We start from the raw sequence: 21380 nt of genomic DNA on the forward strand, positions 1-21380 counted from the left end.
CAGTCTGTAAGCAACTTCATTGTTTTAAAATCGAGATATCTCTCTCCTCACTGTCAGGAGTGCTGGGTATGTATTGTTAAAAAGCACTTTAGACACATGTATATGCATTGCTATTTTATATTGCTAAATATTTATTTAAATAATGTTTGTTTTAATTAATCAAATGAAGAATATATATATATATATATATATATATATATATATATATATATATATATATATATATATATATACATACATACATATACACACGCAACCTTAACTATGTTTCCTGTCACACTTGACATCACATATGACAACATTGGCAATGACATCACTAAGCACATGACAAATTCTCCCCGAAGACTGACCATACGGAAGTCATTGTGATTGGTAACATGCTCAGTAACTGCATTCCCACAATCTTTGCTGTCAAGCTCATTATTTCACCAGTGTTCTAAATAAAACCAATGAACTCAGAATACAGTAGAGCTAATTAATTAGTTGGGACCTTCCACAGGCAATATTTCTCCAAACTCTAATATTGGAATCCACAACATTGGCTTTCTTGTATGAACTACTCTTTTTCACATGGCAAAAGGAGTCACTGCATTTTCTACAGTATTATTATTCATTTTATTTTTGCACTCTTACCCATTCTTCTTTCAAACTTTACAGTTCAGTAAGAATTCTTGCTAACATAATCTTATCGCTGGAAGCCAATTATGCCATTGAAATGTTTAGGTACAATTACAGATTTCTGAGGTTCAATGAAGTATATAAAGCAGAAGTGGATTGTAATGCATGGATTTTATGCTTCCAAGAAACATAAAACACTGCTTTGTGTACCACAGTATACATGAGCAGCAGTATACCATACAGTACTACAGAAGATTCCTTTTCTATTTCACTGGTGTCTTCTGAGTGAAATTTAATGGAGAGTGTTATCTGACATGTAGGGTTTCACATATTGCATATCCCATCCATTTTCAGGCACTCCTTTCCAAACATCAAATACTCATCACTACATACCTCAACATGAATTACACATTTCTGAGTACATGGAAATCTGTTGTTGGTTAAAGAACATTTCAGCAGCAAAGATAATGCAGTTACTGAACATGTTACCAATCACAATGACTTCCGTATGGCCTTTCTTCGGGGAGAATTTGTCATGTGCTTAGTGATGTCATTGCCCATGTCATTGATGATGTCATATGTGATGTCAAGTGTAACAGGAAACATACACATAAGAGTGCAGAATTAAGGTTGCGTGGCTACCTTAACTTGCAATTTCCTAACCTTTTGGACATTTGCAAACAAACCTTAACGTTATTTTAATGAAGTTTTTGCCATTGAATTTCCATAGTTTTGCAGAAGGCATCTTGGAAAATCAAACAACCAACAACAAGTATGTAGAAATGTTTTATTTAATTGATATCAGTCATCATATAGTTATTCACAAAATACTTATTCGGAAAAGACTTAAAAACATAAATCTCTGTGGATTTGACCCAATATCTTTCAATATATATTGCAATTTGTAATTGCGCAATTAACATTTGTATTACACCATCAGAGAGTAGGAGAGTTGCGCAGAGAAACTGTAGTGATCAATGTGAGCTGTTTTCAATAGTAGCTTCTACACAGAACACAGGCTGCACTGCCATCTTCACCAGCGAGACTCACTCGGCAGGCAGCAGGAGGTTTTTGTATGAAGTGATATAGAGACTCTCACAGTGTGGGACTCAGAGCACAGAAGTACGTGGCAGAGTCAGACAGCACAGCCGCAGTGATATTCAGATGAAAGGTCTTATCTGTCTTGTTATGAGATGCAGAGAAACGATTTCGAAACCTTGGTGGAATGTCCTCTGCCTGAGAATATTCATTCAGTATAAGCTGTGGGGCTTGTTTGGGGTCCTGAAAGTACCAGAAGAGACTTTTAGCAGTGTCTGCTGTTTCATACTTGCACTGAATAATGGAGCTCTCTCTCTGTTTGAGGACAATTGAATTTGAAGGTTGAGTCACTGAGTCTGCTCGGGTCATTTCTAAAAGAGTAGACAGAAAGATAATCAGGGTGAAAATAGAACGGAATAGATTGCAGGAACACATTGCATAACAATAAACTGATAAATAAACATTACAACCGCTAAGAAAAGCAACACACACACACACACACACACACACACACACACACACACACACACACACACACATACACACACACACACACACACTCACACACACACACACACACACACATATATTCGTTGAAAAACACGAAAGACACTGCCAAATCTTGTCAAAACAATTGCTTAATTGATTTATTTACCTATGATTAAACAGAACAGTATCAAAGTAAAAACTTCGTTTTCCTGTCCCATTCTCAAAACTTTTAAACGACAAACCTCCACCGTCAACACTGCCGCTGAACCTGTGAAGAATGTGTTTCTATAGCAGTGATGTCATAGAAACCGGTGCCCCTCCCCCTTCACAGTGGAACCCCATACTGTGTCGTCACTCTGTTTGGATCATGGCTAGTCTTCTACATCTCATAAATGAAACCAAGGTTCGCTTTTGATCATATGAATATACCGTTAAAATATGCCAGCTTTTGAGACAAGGACGGAAACGAGACGTAAATAAGACCCTCATTCAAGTTAGTTCAGTCTCGGGAAATTAGAAAGAACACAACTCACATGCATTATTCTTAGTGCCAGGAATGTTTTCATTTCAAAATAGATTGCTGCATGTTAATGAAATTACAGTAACCGTGATATTAGTATTATTTTCTTAGTAGACGCCCTTATTCAGGGCGATTTACAACTGTTACAAGATGTCACATTATTTTTACTTACAATTACTCATTTATACAGTTGGGTTTTTACTGGAGCAATCTAGGTAATGCACTTTGCTCAAAGGTACAGCAGCAGTGTCCCCCACCTGGGATTGAACCCACGACCCTCCGGTCAAGAGTCCAGAGCCCTGACCGCTACTCCACACTGCTACTAGATACGAGTAGATGAATAGTGATATACACATGTACCAGCTTTGAAGACCTTAAAGGTCTAATTGGAAATCTAAAGTTACGATGTGAACATTTTCATATAAGATGCGTGTATGTTTATGACGCTGCCCGAAGGGCACCCAGACGAATATGCAGAGCGCGCGCACATGAGAAGACTTTCAAACCAGCTGTCTTTAAAACGCGAGCGGAAGAACGCGTGTGAATGTCTGACTGGAGAGAGACTGCGAGAGACAGAGTACCGGCTGAGAGAGAGAGCTGGCCGGTGAAGCAGTGTGTGAACCCCCAGTGAGTCTGCGGTGTACAAGAGAGAGAGACAGCTATTTATTATTTTGGCGTGAACCCCGGCCCAAACAGGGTTTCGTTGTGTTATTAAGAAAAAATAAAAGAATAGAAGTACGTGGAACCTCATCTGGTCTCCCTCGAGTCTGTCTCACCCCCATAGCACAGAACGCTACATTGGTGTCAGAAGCGGGACGCAGGTACCCCAGCACGCACTCGTCGGACTGTAGCCTGGTTAACAAGTCTGTGGCGGACTTGAGGCTGGCAGGGGAGAGTGTAGCGTGCACGGGGGAAGGCAGCAGTAGGGCTGGTAGGTGACGTAATCACACACAGAGACATGAGCCCGATATACGCTCCTTGCAAAGGAGCCGGCTTTTTTGTACAGCAGTATCGGCGCTATGCTTTAGTGCGAGAGGACCCGGGTTCGCGCCCGCCCTCCGCCTGTGTGTGGATTTTTTCGCCCTGTGTGATGCACCTGCCTGCGGGAACCGAGATCGCTACAATACGTTAAAACTGGTTTAGCAGCATCATGATTTCCGGGTTGCCTGTCCCACTTGCATTTTAACAGATTTGAAGAGAACTGGGTATCTGATTGTGATGAGACAGCTTGCTAAAGACATCCATTCAGGTTATTAAGAATATAAAAATGTTTACAAATGAGAGGAGGCCATTCGGCCCATCTTGCTCGTTTGGTTGTTACTAGCTTATTGATCCCAGAATCTCATCAAGCAACTTCTTGAAGGATCCCAGGGTGTCAGCTTCAACAACATTACTGGGGAGTTGGTTCCAGTTTACCATGATTCTCTGTGTAAAAAAGTGCCTCCTATTTTCTGTTCTGAATGCCCCTTTATCTAACCTCCACATGTGACCCCTGGTCCTTGTTTCTTTTTTCAGGTCGAAAAAGTCCCCTGGGTCGACATTGTCAATACCTTTTAGAATTCTGAATGCTTGAATCAGATAACTGCATACTCTTCTTTGTTCAAGACTGAATAGATTCAATTATTTTAGCCTGTCTGCATACGACATGCCTTTTAAACCTGGGATAATTCTGGTTGCTCTTCTTTGCACTCTTTCTAGAGCAGCAATATCCTTTTTGTAGCGAGGTGACCAGAAATGAACACAGTACGTATTTTTAAAACAAGTTTTAACATTACTTCCCTTGATTTAAATTCAACACTTTTCACTGTATATCCAAGCATCTTGTTGGCCTTTTTCATAGCTTCCCACCATTGTCTAGATGAAGACATTTCTGAGTCAATATAAACTCCTAGGTCTTTTTCATAGATTCCTTCTTCAATTTCTCCCATATGGTATTTATAATACACATTTTTATTGCCTGCATATATCTATGACTAAAGTATATATATATTTTTGTCCAAACTGGATAATATCATCTTGATTTGTCAGTAGATTGTTGTGTGTAATGGTGAGGTAGTTGGTATATTTATCATTAACATACAGTCTACGGTAAAGAAAAAGATAAACCATGTTAGTACATAAAAATGGGAATTATTAATAATAATAATAATAATAATAATAATAATAATAATAATAATAATAATAATAATAGTAGTAAGCAGCTCTGTTTTACTGGATTCAGAACTCTGAGAATTGAATAACAAACACACTGGCTGTGCTTGTTTTCCCCAATATTAAGCCTAAATGCTGTCAACATATTTTTGTCCACAAGATGGAAGCATGACATTTGTCAAACAGTTTACACTAAAAGTAGCCATAATTTAATTATGAGACTCAACCAAAAATGAAATTTCTTACACAAAGTTATTAAGAGCATTAATGTGTAGACCCCACTATACATGTCCTGAAACGTGGTGTCCTGTGTCTCCACACGTTCAATCTCAGTGTCACATACTGGACAAGCCCCTCAATCCCTTCAGGTTCAGAGTGATAGTCCTTCTGTAAAAAATCAATACATAAAAAAGTAAAGTACCAGGCAGGCTGGATTAATAGGGCTTCCAAATTAAATATAACTGACCTCAAAGGTGCTGTAGTGTTCGAGGGGTGTGGCCCCTATAGAACTGTATTGGTAAGCAGAACAAATAGTTTACTGTGGAAGAACTGCCATTGATTTGTGTAACTCTGTATCCTAGGAAGGGTGATTGATGTAAATTAGTCCTAAAATATGGTGACCTATTGCAATTGTGTGTGTGAATATGTAGCTTTCTCACTAACCATGGTGTGACAATCGAGAGACTGGATCAATTCAGTTAGGACATGTAGATCAGTCTCACTGTATTATAAACAGATCTGTTTTTTTCTTAATTATGTTTTTCAGTGAAGTAACTGTGGTTAAATGGTTTATTGTCAATGTGTGTTTTATTTCTCTGGTCCAAGAGGAAGCATTTGATTGGGTTGTCTATACTGATCATTTTAAAACTTTACACATGCTTTTGATTTTGGGGAAGCCTTTGTCAATGTGTTCACTACAGTAATATTTATTAGGGGCAGTGGTGCTGGTTTTTATTAATTGTAATAAAAATAATTATCATTCATCCACATATTCTATACATGTGTAGACACTGGGATTGACACCCTGTATGTGTAATTAGTAAATGCACTGGAACATCTTAACCTTTATATTCCTGTAAGAATGAATGTTGAAATAACTTAGAAGAGGTACCATTGAACAAATAGATATAGTTTAACAAACAATATGTCTTAAATGTAACCCCTCTGTGACTGAAGTATTGCACCACCATGTTTAATGCCTAGTATGGACACCTTTACCATTAATCACAGCTTTAAGTTGATTTGGGTCATGTTTACTAGGTATTCAGATCTTTCTCATGGTATTCTGGACCAGTTCTGCTTGCAGATTTCCTACAGATTGGACAGGCTGGTTGGATTGTGTTCTGCTGCCTTTCTTTTTAAATCAGTCCACAGCATTTCAATAACGTTAAGATCTGGAGACTGAGAAGGCCATTCCAGTACATAGATCATCTTCTTCTTTAGAATGGAAAACATTTCCACATTCTTTCTGTCTCATCCTTTCTGGCCTTTAAAGAGATCAATTCAAACGCTATCCCCATCTGCTTTTCACTCTCCCATTATTGCAGAGGTCACGGCTGAGTGTTTCAGAGCATCACTGGGAGCTACAGAGAAGCTGTTGTGTGAAAATGTCTGACAGGATGACGTTGTGGTGACGTCAGACCAGATGCAGGAACAGAAAAACAAAGGCAAGTACTGCAGGCAAAAAGATGCTGCACGCCGTTTATTTAAATACAAAAATAAATAAAATATTTAAACACAAAACACAGAGCAAAATAAAAAGGTAAACAAAAACAAGTCTCGAACACAAAAACAATAAATATCATCCAGGTCAGGCTGGGCACATCGCCTTCACTGTTCCTGGATTACTTTTTTTATTTTAAATTGCTCACTCACTCTCGTTCCTCCTCTGAACACCCTGAGCGCAGAGAGCTGCAGGCTTTTATATCGTGGCCGAGGGCTTTAAGTGGCTAGTAATTATTCTATTAGCCCTCGGCCACAAACTGCACGAGTTTATTAATTATTCCTGGCAGAGGACGAGCACCAATCTCGCCTCTGCCAGAACACGTTTTAAAATAAACAAAATAATAACAAACACGGATCCGCCGTCATTTATAAATAAACCAAAACATGTCATCATAAACACATAATAAATCATAAAACACAAATACAAAATAACACAGGGGCGGAGAGGGAAACCCCGTTCTAAAAATAAATAAACAAATAAACTTACAGGCTCCTCCCCTGTTACAAGGTCATTGAAAGAAGACAACATAATTCATTACTAAAGCTGCCACACACATACCAAGTAATTGTCTTTGTGTGAAAACATCATTTAAACTATAATACTTAGAAGTAGGACCACATGTCAGGTAATGATTGAGTTCTAATGTTTGCTCTGGTTTCACACATTAAGGAAGTCCCTGTTCAAGCATGTATTCATTATATTTCTACAGTTCATTGTGGTTAACCAGACCCTGCTTTCTTATTTCATTTCTATGAACACAGAAAAACATTTTCAGAGATTTCAGAGAAGAAAAAGCATCAAAATGCAAACAGTTTGCCTGCACTGAAACCACTTCCTTTAAAATGGACTCATGCCAATGATAGTGTGTGGAAGCAGTTCAATACGACTTTCTTTCATCTTTTACCAGGTAATGGGCCTGTGCCAGTTAGTGCTGAGAGAGTTTTTGTACAGCGTCCCAATGAGTTTTCACACTGTGCTATCCTCAGAGCACAGTGATAGATTGTTGTGTCACTCAGAGCAAGTTTGGAAATGGTGATTGTAGTAGAAGAGCTGTCTGTTGTAGCAGTGAACCGGCTTTTAGCAAAGTCTGCAGTGTGAGAACCACTACTGGAGCGAGCTCCTTTGAGCAGTATGTATTCCAGGGCTTGGTTTGAGATCTGCCGATACCAGTAGAGCCAAATGCTTTGACTATCTGCAGTATAAGAGCAGCTGAGAGTTACTGACTCTCCTTCTGTTCTGGACTCTGCTGTCTGTTGAGGACTGATGGAATCCCCTCTTGTCAGGGCTGAATATTGAGGAAGAAAATGAAAATACAAGATAGTCAATTATAAATAATAATATATTTAAACAGAGATACACTCGTCATTGAAGCCAACTCATAACCTCAAAAACAGTTCCTGGTGAGACAACATTACTACTTGCTGGTCTGACACAGAACATATTGAAATATTAAAAGAGCCCTAATAAATTAAATGACAGTCTTAAAGTAATAGTTGATGAAGGACAGACAGTAGATAATAATAATAATAATAATAATAATAATAATAATAATAATAATAATAATAATAATAATAATAATAATAATACCTGGCAGTGTAATGAATGCAATGAAGAATCCTCTTAGTTTTGCCATTGTAGTTCACTGTTTGTATGAGGACAGGATTGACGGTTTCTATCTGTGTGAAGATGTTTATTCTGATGCTGGTGCCACTCTGGGTGGGTGGTTACATTTGTGGTTTCAGACATCACATATTTGTAACCCAATGAGCAAACACTTGAATAAAAAGATGTGTATCGGCTGCAGTATGTGTTGAGTCGACAGTAAGGCAATGCTATAAGAAACTTGATTTTACATCATCTGAAGTCATTGTCTTTCTGATCATCTTTTCTCTGTTTTTCTCATTCCAGGGAGTCATGCCTCCTTCAGCCCTTCCTCCGAAGTGTGTGCCGTCAGCAGCCCGCTTCTTTACACTCTGCAGACTCACCGTGCAGCCGCCTCAGAGCTACAACTCACTTAAGTGTGCCCGAGCTGCCTCTCTCTCCTCTGTCCTAATTCTCCTCGACCTCTCTGCTGCCATTGACACTGTTGATCACTCTATTCTACTATCATCTCTTGCTGACCTGGGGATCTCTGGCACTGCTCTGGCCTGGTTCTCCTCCTACCTCTCCAACCGCACTTACCAGGTAACCTGGCGTGGAGCAACCTCCACACCTCACCCTCTCTTAACTGGAGTCCCCCAAGGGTCAGTCTTGGGTCCTCTCCTGTTCTCTCTCTACACACGCTCCCTGGGCCCCCTCATCGCATCCTATGGTTTCTCATACCATTTCTATGCTGATGATGCTCAGATTTTCCTCTCCTTCCCCACCTCTGACTCCACCATCTCCTCCCGTATCTCTACCTGTCTGTCTGCTATTTCCTCCTGGATGCACTCGCATCACCTCAAACTCAACCTCTCTAAATCTGACCTCCTTTTCTTTCCCTCCTCCTCCCCCTCCTCTGATCTCTCTATCTCTGTTCCTCTGGAATCTACCACACTCTCTCCCTCTTCCTCCGCTAAGAACCTTGGAGTCACCCTGGACCCCTGCCTCTCTTATTCCCAGCACATTTCCACTCTGGCACGCACTTGCCGATTCTTCCTGAGCAACATCCGAAGAATCCGACCCTCCCTCACCAACTATGCTACCCAGCTCCTGGTCCAGGCCCTGGTACTCTCCCGCCTAGACTACTGCAACTCCCTCCTGGCTGGCCTCCCTGTGTCCGCCACCCGTCCGCTCCAGCTCATCCAGAACTCTGCTGCCCGCCTGGTGTTCTCTCTGCCTCGCTTCGCCCACGCTACTCCACTACTCCGCTCGCTCCACTGGCTCCCGATCACCGCTCGCATCCAGTTCAAGACTCTTGTACTAGCCTACAGATGCCTTGACCAGACTGCACCCAGCTACCTCCAGACCCTCATCTCTCCCTACACCCCCACTCGACCTCTCCGCTCCGCCTGCACTAGAAGACTGGCTCTACCTCCGCTACGCTCCCCTACCTCCAGAGCCCGCTCCTTCTCCACCCTTGCTCCGCAGTGGTGGAATGACCTTCCTACAGATGTCAGGACTGCCCAGTCCCTGACCACATTCCGGCGCCTCCTTAAGACTCACCTCTTCAAACAGCACCTGTAGAACTCCTCTGTTTGTATCCTGGGACACTATCACCCTTCATGTAAATGTGCTTTATTTTGCTCTTATCTGCCCCCTATTTTACTGCATTTAATCCTGTACTTCAGAATACTGTAATCTGCCAAGTGTTTAACCTGTAGTACTTTGTATTTAATCATATCCTGATGTAACTATCACTATTTAATCATATCCTGATGTAACTATCACTATTATCTGCTGTATTATTGAATTGTGGTTTGGCACACTTGTACTTTGCTTGAACAAAAGTTATTGTATTTCTTGCTCTTATTGTATTACTTGTATTGTAACACTTTAAATGTATTTGCTTACGATTGTAAGTCGCCCTGGATAAGGGCGTCTGCTAAGAAATAAATAATAATAATAATAATAATAATAATACAGCGTTGGAGGACAACGCAGCTCTGGGCAACTTACAAGCAAGCCTGCAGGCGCCCGGCCAGACTACAGGGGTCGCTGGTGCATGGTGAGCCGAGGACACCCTGGCCGACCTAACCCTCCCTCCCCCCGGGTGACGCTCGGCCAATTGAGCGCTGCCCCCTGGGAGCTCCCGTCCACGGTCGGCTGTGGAATAGTCTGGATTCGAACTCGCGACGTCCAGGCTATAGAGTGCATCCTGCACTCTAGCGAGTGCTTTTACTGGATGCTCCACTCGGGAGCCCCTGTAAATCAAATATTTTGAAACAATCAGCAAACACAGACACATAAAACATGCTGTGGAAATGTGGTGCATCAGGAAATGAAACACTGTGTTTCATCATCGTGGTTACCATCTGGTTTAATAAACACCTTCATTAGTAGTTAACTGTATGCAAGTCAAAGAGGTTTCAATTCTTCATTGACTAACTGCAGTCGTCCTACCCAGTTTCCAATGAACCTTCCCAGAACTCAAGAAATTCAGCACTCACCACATTATAATGTGCACTGCGGTTACCATTCTACACAGAAGAGCTGTTACTGGAAATGCCATCAGCATTGTAATCACCAGCCTCTGTACACTCCAGGGTTTTTGTATGGGTAGTGTGACAAGCAGGCTCTAGTGGTTACGTCAGACCAGAAAGGAGTACACAGACAGATGGTGGATGAAATGGTAAATGCGCTTGCTTGCGCCGGTTTATTGTAAAATAAAAGGTTTGAACAAAACACAGGACGCGGCACTTGAGGCCAAAATAAATAGACAAACAAAACAGATTAACACTTAAACAAAGTGGACGAACAGACAAACAAACACGCTGAGTCTAAACACTTATTATTATTTTAGTTTCTTTTACCTCCTCTCCACACCCGTTCTCCACTCACCGAACACACAACCCCGAGTGAGTGAAACGTGCATCTATATATACTGTTATGCCAGGATTCAATTACTAATTAATTATTCACTTGAATCCCAGCACGTGAACTATTTATGTGCAACCTCGTGCTCACATATTAAATACTTTAAATGCACGTGAAGTGAAGTGCAATCCCTGTGCTTAAATACAATTATACATTTTAAATAACTCGTGCTGTACACACCCATTTATATCCCGTGCAGCCAACTACAATACACCAACATTAACACACGCAACATAAAACACAAATGCACACGGGGCGGGGCACATTGCCACAGTAGGGATGTGGTTTGCATCACTGTGCTGGTTCTATTGCACAGTAGTAGATGGCAGAATCAGAAACTGAAGGCTGTATTGTCAGGGAGCCAGTTTTAGATGAGGTATCTACTGCTGGTTTATATTTCCCAGAATCATCTCCATGTGTTCCTGAGCTTGTGGCTTGATTTATGTATTTTAAACCCTAGTGAGGCTCTTGTTTGTGCCAATGCATTGAATAAAAGCTGCTTGTTGTATATTGACAGTTTATACAGAATAAATCTCCTTCTGAAACTCGCTGTGAATCAGGGCTTTGAGTCACCTGCTCTTGACTGTGTGCACCTGAAACAAAACAACACAAAATAATGCACACAGATAAATCAGAAACACACAAACAAACTAAAAAGCAAAGTGATGATCATGGCTCCTTGGAAGAACACACCTGATAGAATCAAGATTCAGCTGTTTATTGTAGTGATAGGGATCTATAATGCTTTTCAAATTAAATGACTAATATTAAAATCAAGGACATTATTCTTCATGTCACGAGTATAAGATCATTCTGACAGAGCCTTGTTGTCATACAAAACAACACTCTCATGATTGGCTATCTTTGCTCCAGTAAGCTTCATTATCACAAGGTTATATTTACTTGCTGCTACAGTAATATGTTTATTGGATAATCATCTTAAACCTATATATAATTTGTTGGTGATGAAGCTTGTATCATGTCTACTGTTGGATGAAATGTTTGTAATATTATTGAGATGAGACACATGCACATCAAACACAGACTCTGCAGCGCTGTATATTATGCACAGTGCAGTCTATTCTAGATGGGAACTGGGGTTTGAAAGCTCTAGATTATGTTTATAATACAAATTAAAAAGTAACATAATGTCATGTGTGCTGTATACTGTGGATGAATCCTCTCACAAGCCAATGCCCGGAGGCAAGGCTGCAGTTACAGCCATGGGGTTTGTGAGTTTGACACAACCTAGTTAGTGTTAGAGCTTCTGGGTCTACACAGGGGAATGGCTTGGTAGTGGGATCATAAGAGGCACTGTATATGTATAGAAATCCACTGAAAGTTAGCAACAGAAAGAAAGACATTTTAGTTAGAACATACCTGTTCTTTACAAATGTCTTTTTACTTTATAAAAATTACATTTATAAAGAAATGGTACTGACAATTAATGTACCATAGTTATATTATATTATGCTCAAGCTTCATTCCCTTCTCTAAATATTAAGCTTCAACACAATTTTGCTTTCTGTGTAATAAACATGGTTATATAACGTTATGATGCAATGTATATTTATTTGAATTTATTATAAGAGTTTACATTAATTTAAAATATTTTACATTAAAGAGTAAAAGCTATCTAATGAACACATGTTGATTTGAAATTGCAGTGGATCAATATGACCCAAAACAAACCAGCTGTACCTACATTCTGAACATACTGGGAGGGTTCAATAGATTCACATTGAGTGCTTTCAGCAGGGAGCTGCGCTGGTCACTGTTCATGGGACTGAACTGGTCTGACATGGAACTGCATTGGGCTAAAGGGCTTGAAGGATGTACATTACTATGCAAAAGTTTTAGGCAGGTGTGAAAAAATGCTGTAAAGTAAGAATGCTTTCAAAAATAGATGTGTTAATAGTTTATATTTATCAATTAACAAAATGCAAAGCGAGTGAACAGAAGAAAAATCTACATCAAATCAATATTTGGTGTGACCACCCTTTGCCTTCAAAACAGCATCAATTCTTCTAAGTACACTTGCACACAGTTTTTGAAGGAACTCGGCAGGTAGGTTGGCCCAAACATCTTGGAGAACTAACCACAGATCTTCTGTGGATTTAGGCAGCCTCAGTTGCTTCTCTCTCTTCATGTAATCCCAGACAGACTCGATGATGTTGAGATCAGGGCTCTGTGGGGGCCATACCATCACTTCCAGGACTCCTTGTTCTTCTTTACGCTGAAGATAGTTCTTAATGACTTTCGCTGTATGTTTGGGGTCGTTGTCATGCTGCAGAATAAATTTGGGGCCAATCAGATGCCTCCCTGATGGTATTGCATGATGGATAAGTATCTGCCTGTACTTCTCAGCATTGAGGAGACCATTAATTTTGACCAAATCCCCAACTCCATTTGCAGAAATGCAGCCCCAAACTTGCAAGGAACCTCCACCATGCTTCACTTTTACCTGCAGACACTCATTCGTGTACCGCTCTCCAGCCCTTCGGCAAACAAACTGCCTTCTGCTACAGCCAAATATTTCAAATTTTGACTCATCAGTCCAGAGCACCTGCTGCCATTTTTCTGCACCCCAGTTCCTGTGTTTTCGTGCATAGTTGAGTCGCTTGGCCTTGTTTCCACGTCGGAGGTATGGCTTTTTGGCTGCAAGTCTTCCATGAAGGTCACTTCTGACCAGACTTCTCCGGACAGTAGATGGGTGTACCAGGGTCCCACTGTTTTCTGCCAATTGTGAGCTGATGGCACTGCTGGACATCTTCCGATTGCGAAGGGAAGTAAGCATGATGTGTCTTTCATCTGCTGCAGTAAGTTTCCTTGGCCGACCACTGCGTCTACGGTCCTCAACGTTGCCCGTTTCTTTGTGCTTCTTCAAAAGAGCTTGGACAGCACATCTGGAAACCCCTGTCTGCCTTGAAATTTCTGCCTGGGAGAGACCTTGCTGATGCAGTATAACTACCTTGTGTCTTGTTGCTGTGCTCAGTCTTGCCATGGTGTATGACTTTTAACAGTAAACTGTCTTCAGCAACCTCACCTTGTTAGCTGAGTTTGGCTGTTCCTCACCCAGTTTTATTCCTCCTACACAGCTGTTTCTGCTTCAGTTAATGATTGTGTTTCAACCTACATATTGAATTGACGATCATTAGCACCTGTTTGGTATAATTGTTTAATCATACACCTGACTATATGCCTACAAAATCCCTGACTTTGTGCAAATGTACCTAGAAGAATTGATGCTGTTTTGAAGGCAAAGGGTGGTCACACCAAATATGGATTTGATTTCGATTTTTCTTCTGTTCACTCACTTTGCATTTAGTTAATTGATAAATATAATCTATTAACATGTCTATTTTTGAAAGCATTCTTACTTTACAGGATTTTTTCACACCTGCCTAAAACTTTTGCACAGTACTGTATCTCTGAATGTGTTTCACATTATGTGGTATTAATGTAGTGTCATCTCCTTATTGCCTGGTATGTGCCTTGTTGTTCAATGAGGGAAGCATTATCTGTGAATACTGAGCTTCAAACACTGACAATTCATTGTCATACACTGCCCCCTAGTGGGGTTTCATTTGAATTGCAAGGAAACAGAGAGTTTGAAGATTGAGCCCGTTTTCGTGACCACAAAGAAAACTGATGTTTAAGAACTAACTATTTGTTTCCACTGTTTCGATATTTAGTTTTCTTGATCTGCTTATTTATATTATTGGCTATCAAAATAACGCACTTTTTTTCACAACAAAATATAGTTTTCCTACCTGTTTATTTAAGTCCTCTTTACAATCCTTGTGCCCGTTTGTAATTAGTTTAATTAATGAATCACTGAGATCTGGTGTGGTCCCCTCACCTTGCAAACTGGCTGCTGTAGCAATGTAGCAATTAAACTGTAGTTAAACGGTTGGTATAGTTGATAATTTCAGGGTGTTTATTGATGGACGTGGGATCAGTCCAAACCCTGAAGTGACACACTTAGGTGTGAGGTTAGACTCAACACTGTCTTTAGAGGCTCACATCAGCAAAGTGTCCTTTTTACATCTGCGAAACATTGCTTACCGGAGATCATCCTTATCATTGTCTGATGCAGAGAAGCTAATACATGCCTTCATCTCATCTAGATTGGACTATTATAATGCTTTGTTTGCTGGAGTTTCTAAAAAATCAATTCAAAGGCTGCAATATGTACAAAATAGTGCTGCACAAAAGCAGAACCATGTATCACCAATCTTAGCATCTCTCTTTGCTGTTTATTTTCAAGTGTTTACACTGCCTGGGTCCAGCTTCCTTGAAGGCTATGCTTTGTCACTATGTGCCCCAGCGCAGTTTGAGATCTGCCAGTAGTGCCAAACTAACTGTGCCCTGGACAAGGCTGAGCACGACGGGCGATCGGGCCTTTTGCTCTGTGGTCCCTCACCTCTGGAATGACTTGAGGCTTTTAAATCTGCTCTAAACACTCATTTTTCTCAATTGGCTTTTTTATAGTATGTTGTTGTTTTAATATGTGTTAACTGTTTTTATTTTACCTGTAAAGCGCTTTGAGATAATTGTAATGAAAAGCATATAGAAAATAAATGTTATTATTATTATTATTATTATTATTATTATTATTATTATTATTATTATTATTATTATTAGTTCTGTGAAAGACAGAAACTAGGATCACAACTGGGATCAATGAAGTTCATCTGTGTAGAGAATGTGGTTTGTATCGAGCGCTGAGCAGGGACAGACTCTGGTCGCTCTCTGTGACACTGCACGGGTCTGACAAGATACTTCATTGTGGAAAAGTGACATGCAGTTCTACACTGCCATCTAGCGGTGTTGCAGTAAAACTGCATTAACAACACATTCTTGCAGTAGAAAGGTTTGTGTTCAGGCTCATCAGTGAATGCATCGCTGTGGGCTTAAGTGCACAGTAGTACCTCGAAGAGTCCAGAGCATTAGCATTGTTCACAGTCAGGTTAGATGAATTAGCTTCAGGGTTTAAAGAAGCAGACAGTCTGGGGTCAGTGGCTTCAGGCTTGTCTGTATTGATTGTGCCTCCAGCAATGGAATAGGTTTGTAGTAAATATTGTGGAGATGTATTCCCATTCTGCTTGTACCATTGCAGGTAAACACTAGCACCCTTCCTTGTAGTGTATGCACACTGTATTGTGGCTGTTTCTCCCTCAGTGGTGCTGACATGGGCAGACAATGACGTCACTGACTCCTTCCCATAAGAATCTGCAAGGATTGAAGCAAAATGCTGCAGTTAAAAAGGTGTCTTGAAATAGGAGATGAAATACCTTGTTAACAAGGGAGCCCATAGAAGCAGAAGCAGCAAGCTGTAAGCAAGCAGTAAGATGCAACCAACACTCACACACAAACAATCCCATTAGAATAGAACCCCAGGCAATCACATAACACACGCCATCCATTCAAACAGGATTGCATAACAATTCACTGATATAGCCAGGCAGGCATGTCCTTAACAAGGATCTGAAATGTCTTCAGATAACATGTGAGTTTCATAGAGACACAAGATGAGATGCAATGAGAAGCTGTACAGAGCTCAACCAGTGCAGGTTCGTTAAATGAACTCTTATCTCGTACATTGTATGAAGGCGCCCATGAGTATGTGTAGCAGTAGAGTCTTCTCCATTGTGCGCGGGGCTCCCAGTCTGTGCTCTGCGCTCTGCACAGGAAGTGATGTGCTGCTTGTTGCTGTGTTTTATACCCTGCAGGTGTCTGTGCACGTGGTGAGAGGTGTTGTGTGCACGTGGATATGTGGGCTAGATAGTTCCTTTAATAATGATGTAACACATGTGTTTTACATATATATATATATATATATATATATATATATATATATATATATATATATATATATATATATATTCTGTAAGACATTGCTTAATTACATAATAGCCGAAGGCTGGTGTAATTTAGAATGGATGGACGCGGTCTTTTTAACTCTCGGGAGTTTCTCTTTATCTGATGTGATTGTGTGATTGTGTGATTGTTTGTAATTGGCGCACCTGATGCAGGCTACGTGCTGCATGTTGTGATGTTGTGTTCATTTACTCCACTCAGGATCTATTTGTTTATTATGTAATTGGCAGCTAATTTCCTTGTTTGTCTTTTCTGCTATATATATATATATATATATATATATATATATATATATATATATATATATATATATATATATATATATACAGTGGCTCTCAAACGTATTCACCCCCCTTGGACTTTTCCACATTTATTGCATTACAACATGGAATCAAAATGGATTTAATTAGAAATACAAAACAGAAAATAATTGATTGCATAAGTATTCAGCGCCTTGAGTCAATATTTGGTAGAGGCACCTTTGGCAGCAATTACAGCCATGAGTATTTGGATAAGTCTCTACCAGCATTGCACATCTGGACACTGCAATTTTTGCCCATTTTTCTTTGCAAAATTGCTCAAGCTCCGTGAAGTTGGATGGGGACCTTTGGTGAACAGCAATTTTAAACTCTTTCCACATATTCTCAATTGGATTGAGGTCCGGGCTTTGACTGGGCCACTCCAGGACATTGACCTTTTTGTTTTTAAGCCACTCCAGTGTGGCTTTGGCTGTATGTTTGGGGTCATTGTCCTGCTGGAAGATTAATCTTCTCCCAAGTCCCAGGTCTCTTGCAGACTTCAGCAGGTTTTCCTCCAGGATTTATCTGTACTTTGCTGCATCCATTTTGCCCTCTATCTTCACAAGCTTTCCAGACCCTGATGCAGAGAAGCATCCCCATAGCATGATGCTGCCACCACCATGCTTCACGGTAGGGATGGTGTTCTCAGGATGATGTGCGGTGTTAGGCTTGTGCCAAACATAGCGCTTAGCGTTGAGGCCAAAAGGCTCTATTTTGGTCTCATCAGACCATAGAATCTTCTTCCACTTGGTCTCAGAGTCTCCCACATGCCTTCTGGCAAACTCTAGCCAAAATGTGATGTGAGTTTTTTTTCAACAATGGCTTTCTTTTTGCCACTCTCCCATAAGGCCAGTTTTGTGAAGCACCCGGGCTATTGCTGCCGTATGCACATTTTCTCTCAGCTCAGCCGTGGAAGACTGTAACTCCTTTAGAGTTGCCATAGGCCTCTTGGTGGCCTCCCTGACTAGTGCCCTTCTCGCCCAGATACTTTTGAGGACGGCCTGTTCTAGACAGATTCACAGTTGTGCCATATTCTCTCCATTTCTTAATAATGGACTTTACTGTGCTCCAGGGTTTATTCAACGCCTTGGAAATGTTCTTATATCCTACCCCTGATTGGTGCTTTTGAAGAACCTTATTCCAGATTTGCTATGAATGTTCTTTCGTCTTCATTATGTAGTTTTTGTTAGGAAATGTACTAACCAACTGTGGGACCTCCCAGAGACAGCTGTATTTAACCTGAAATCATGTGAAACACCTTAATTGCACACAGCTGGACTCCATTCAACTAATTATGTGACTTCTAAAGACAATTGGTTGCACCAGAGCTTATTTAGGTGTGTCATAGCAAAGGGGGTGAATACTTATGCAATCAATTATTTTCTGTTTTATATTTGTAATTAATTTAGAACAATTTGTAGATTTTATTTTTCACTTTGACATTATGGACTTTTTTTGTGTTGATCAGTGGCAAAAACTCCTAATTAAATCCATTTTGATTCCATGTTGTAACACAATAGAATGTGGAAACGTCCAAGGGGGGTGAATATTTTTGAGAGACACTGTATATATATATATATATATATATATATATATATATATATATATATATATATATATATATATATATATATATATATGCTGTGTTGGAGAGAATCAAGAGAGGTCTGAGGCATCGCAATCTCTGATAGAGGAACAGCAAGGACCGGCGGGGCTGCAGCGTGCATTGAAGTCTAAGGAAAGAAAGTGAGAATATTGATTCTGGTTGTTTTGTGAGCCGTATAGACACTGGATTGTTTGTAGTGAAACAATCTGTTTGAATGCTATTTTGCACAAGAGATTATTGGAAGACTGGAAGTTTTCTTATTGCTGTTTGTGTTTCTTTGTTAAGATTGTTTAACCAATCCACTGCAGGGTGGCCAACCTGTTTGTGTGGGGTCTGTGTAATTGCTGTTTGAAGCCCGATGTCCTTGTGATTCCTCACTCGGTCCTTTTCTTTATTGATTAATTGTGTATTTGTTGCTATATTTTATTAGAACATGTGCTTTTAATTATCTTGCCTATTTATTTTTGTTCATTAAACTTTGTATCCTGTTTTAATTATATAATAAATGTAACTTCTAAAACTCCAGTTTAAAGTATAAACCTAATCTACTGCAGCTGTGTCAGATCCTTTGCAGGCTGTCTCACCGGTGGTTTGGGCTGGTACTGCACCCCTGATAACTTCACAGTACACTTTATTGATTAGTAATAGTATTTTGTGTTTCCTTTGTTATTGTGATTAATTATCTGGTTGAGTTTGCGTGGTTTATTTTCTTGGTTTATTTGATTATTTTACATTACATAAGATGTATAGCTTTATTTATTTATTTGAGTGATTTCTGTGGCACTAGAATTATTCTTCTTTTTTGCACTTTCCCTGTGGGTTGGACAGAGCTGCGTCTCCAGCCACCCACCCCTTCTGATACAGCTGTGACTGAAATAAAACCAAGGTTTACCTGAATACCCATAAATCCTGTGTCTTGGAATTCATTGAAGGGATGTTATGACAACCAACCTGTTTTCCAGAAGAGTCTGTGATGGTGTGTGTATAATGCATATCGATAACTTGTGTACCTGGGTTATAATATATCCCAGGTTTAGTTGATATAGCCCTTGCCTTATTGGCTAGGTGTTACAACTGTTTTACATACCATTTCATAAAGTTAGACGTGCATCAAATTGTTGTTTTTAAATTAGATGTTTAAACCACGGTTATATAACCACTAATAATATCTATTAGTATTACACGGCAAGACCAGAAGTACGTGTGCTGTTTTATCCGGAGTAGTTTCTACACAGAACACAGGCTGCACTGCGATCTTCACCAAATACTCCAGGAACGTCCATAGATACTGTAGTTATTATTATCTGTCCTCATTCGTAGAATAACTACAGTACTCTACGGGAGTCCATGGTGTATCGTTTATGTGCTGAATGCTTGCTGTATCCTCTATATATTCAGTACAGTCACTGTTGCCCGAGCAGTTATAAAGTACGGTAACATCAGCAGAAAATAAGATCAAATTCAAATAAGAGCAAAATAAAGAATACAGTAAATAATTACATTTAATCTGTAAGATCAATCTACACCTTGTTAAGAGGTTGATTGGTCCCTGTATTAAGGCAGGTGAGTTCCTTTGCTTCGGAGCTGCGGTCTGTGTCTGGCGCAGATGAGTGCGCTCCGTGCTTGACGCTCTCCAGGGCACTGAACTGGTTTGACTGGAAATTAAACTGAGGGCAATTCTACAGGTGTTTCTAAGTATTGATATTGTCGATGTAAATTAGTTGATTATATTTCAATTACAAGTTCCATGATCTTTTCGTGGCAGAAAAAGTGTTCTTAATTCTTAAAATAAATCTGCAAAATATTTACAAAGGGAATCGCATGACAGTCAGGAGTCAATACAGCGCCCTTTAACACAATGCCTTCATGCTGTAGCAATGCTGGTGCTGTACTTGAATTGCTTTCATACAGGCAGTGCTAGAAAGCAAGCTGCAGGAGAGCGTCACAGTGAAACAGTGTTGTGAGCGGAAACTCTACAGGAGGAGAGCAGGAGAGTGAATGAATAATGAGCTTAGAACAGCGACAAATAACTGTCCTACACTGCCCCCTGGTGGGAATCATCTGAATGCAGCGCTAAAGAGCATAATGTATACTGATAGTTAGAAAATGTGTTTGAAACTGAAAACAGCGTCTACTATTTCTTTGAGGTTTTCTGCCCACTTCTTAAAAGCCTACTGTCTGCATCACAGTGATCCCCAACTTAGGAGGCAAACATGATGCAGTTTGTAAGCAACTTCATTGCTTTAAAATCGAGATATCTCTCATCACTGTCACGACTGCTGTGTATGTATTGTTAAAAACAACACTTTAAACATATATCTGTGCATTGGTGTTTTCATTGCTACATAGTTATTTGAAGGATGTCTCTTAATTAATCAAATACAATTAGATATTCAAAAATGCATTGCTTTTTCAGATTAATGTGTGCTGTTTTCTACACAGAACACAGGCTGCACTGCCATCTTCACCAGCGAGAATCACTCGGCAGGCAGCAGGAGGTTTTTGTATGAAGTGATATAGAGACTCTCACAATGT

Source organism: Acipenser ruthenus, chromosome 11 (genome assembly GCF_902713425.1).
Source record: "Acipenser ruthenus chromosome 11, fAciRut3.2 maternal haplotype, whole genome shotgun sequence".
In the NCBI taxonomy this organism is placed as follows: Eukaryota; Metazoa; Chordata; class Actinopteri; order Acipenseriformes; family Acipenseridae; genus Acipenser; species Acipenser ruthenus.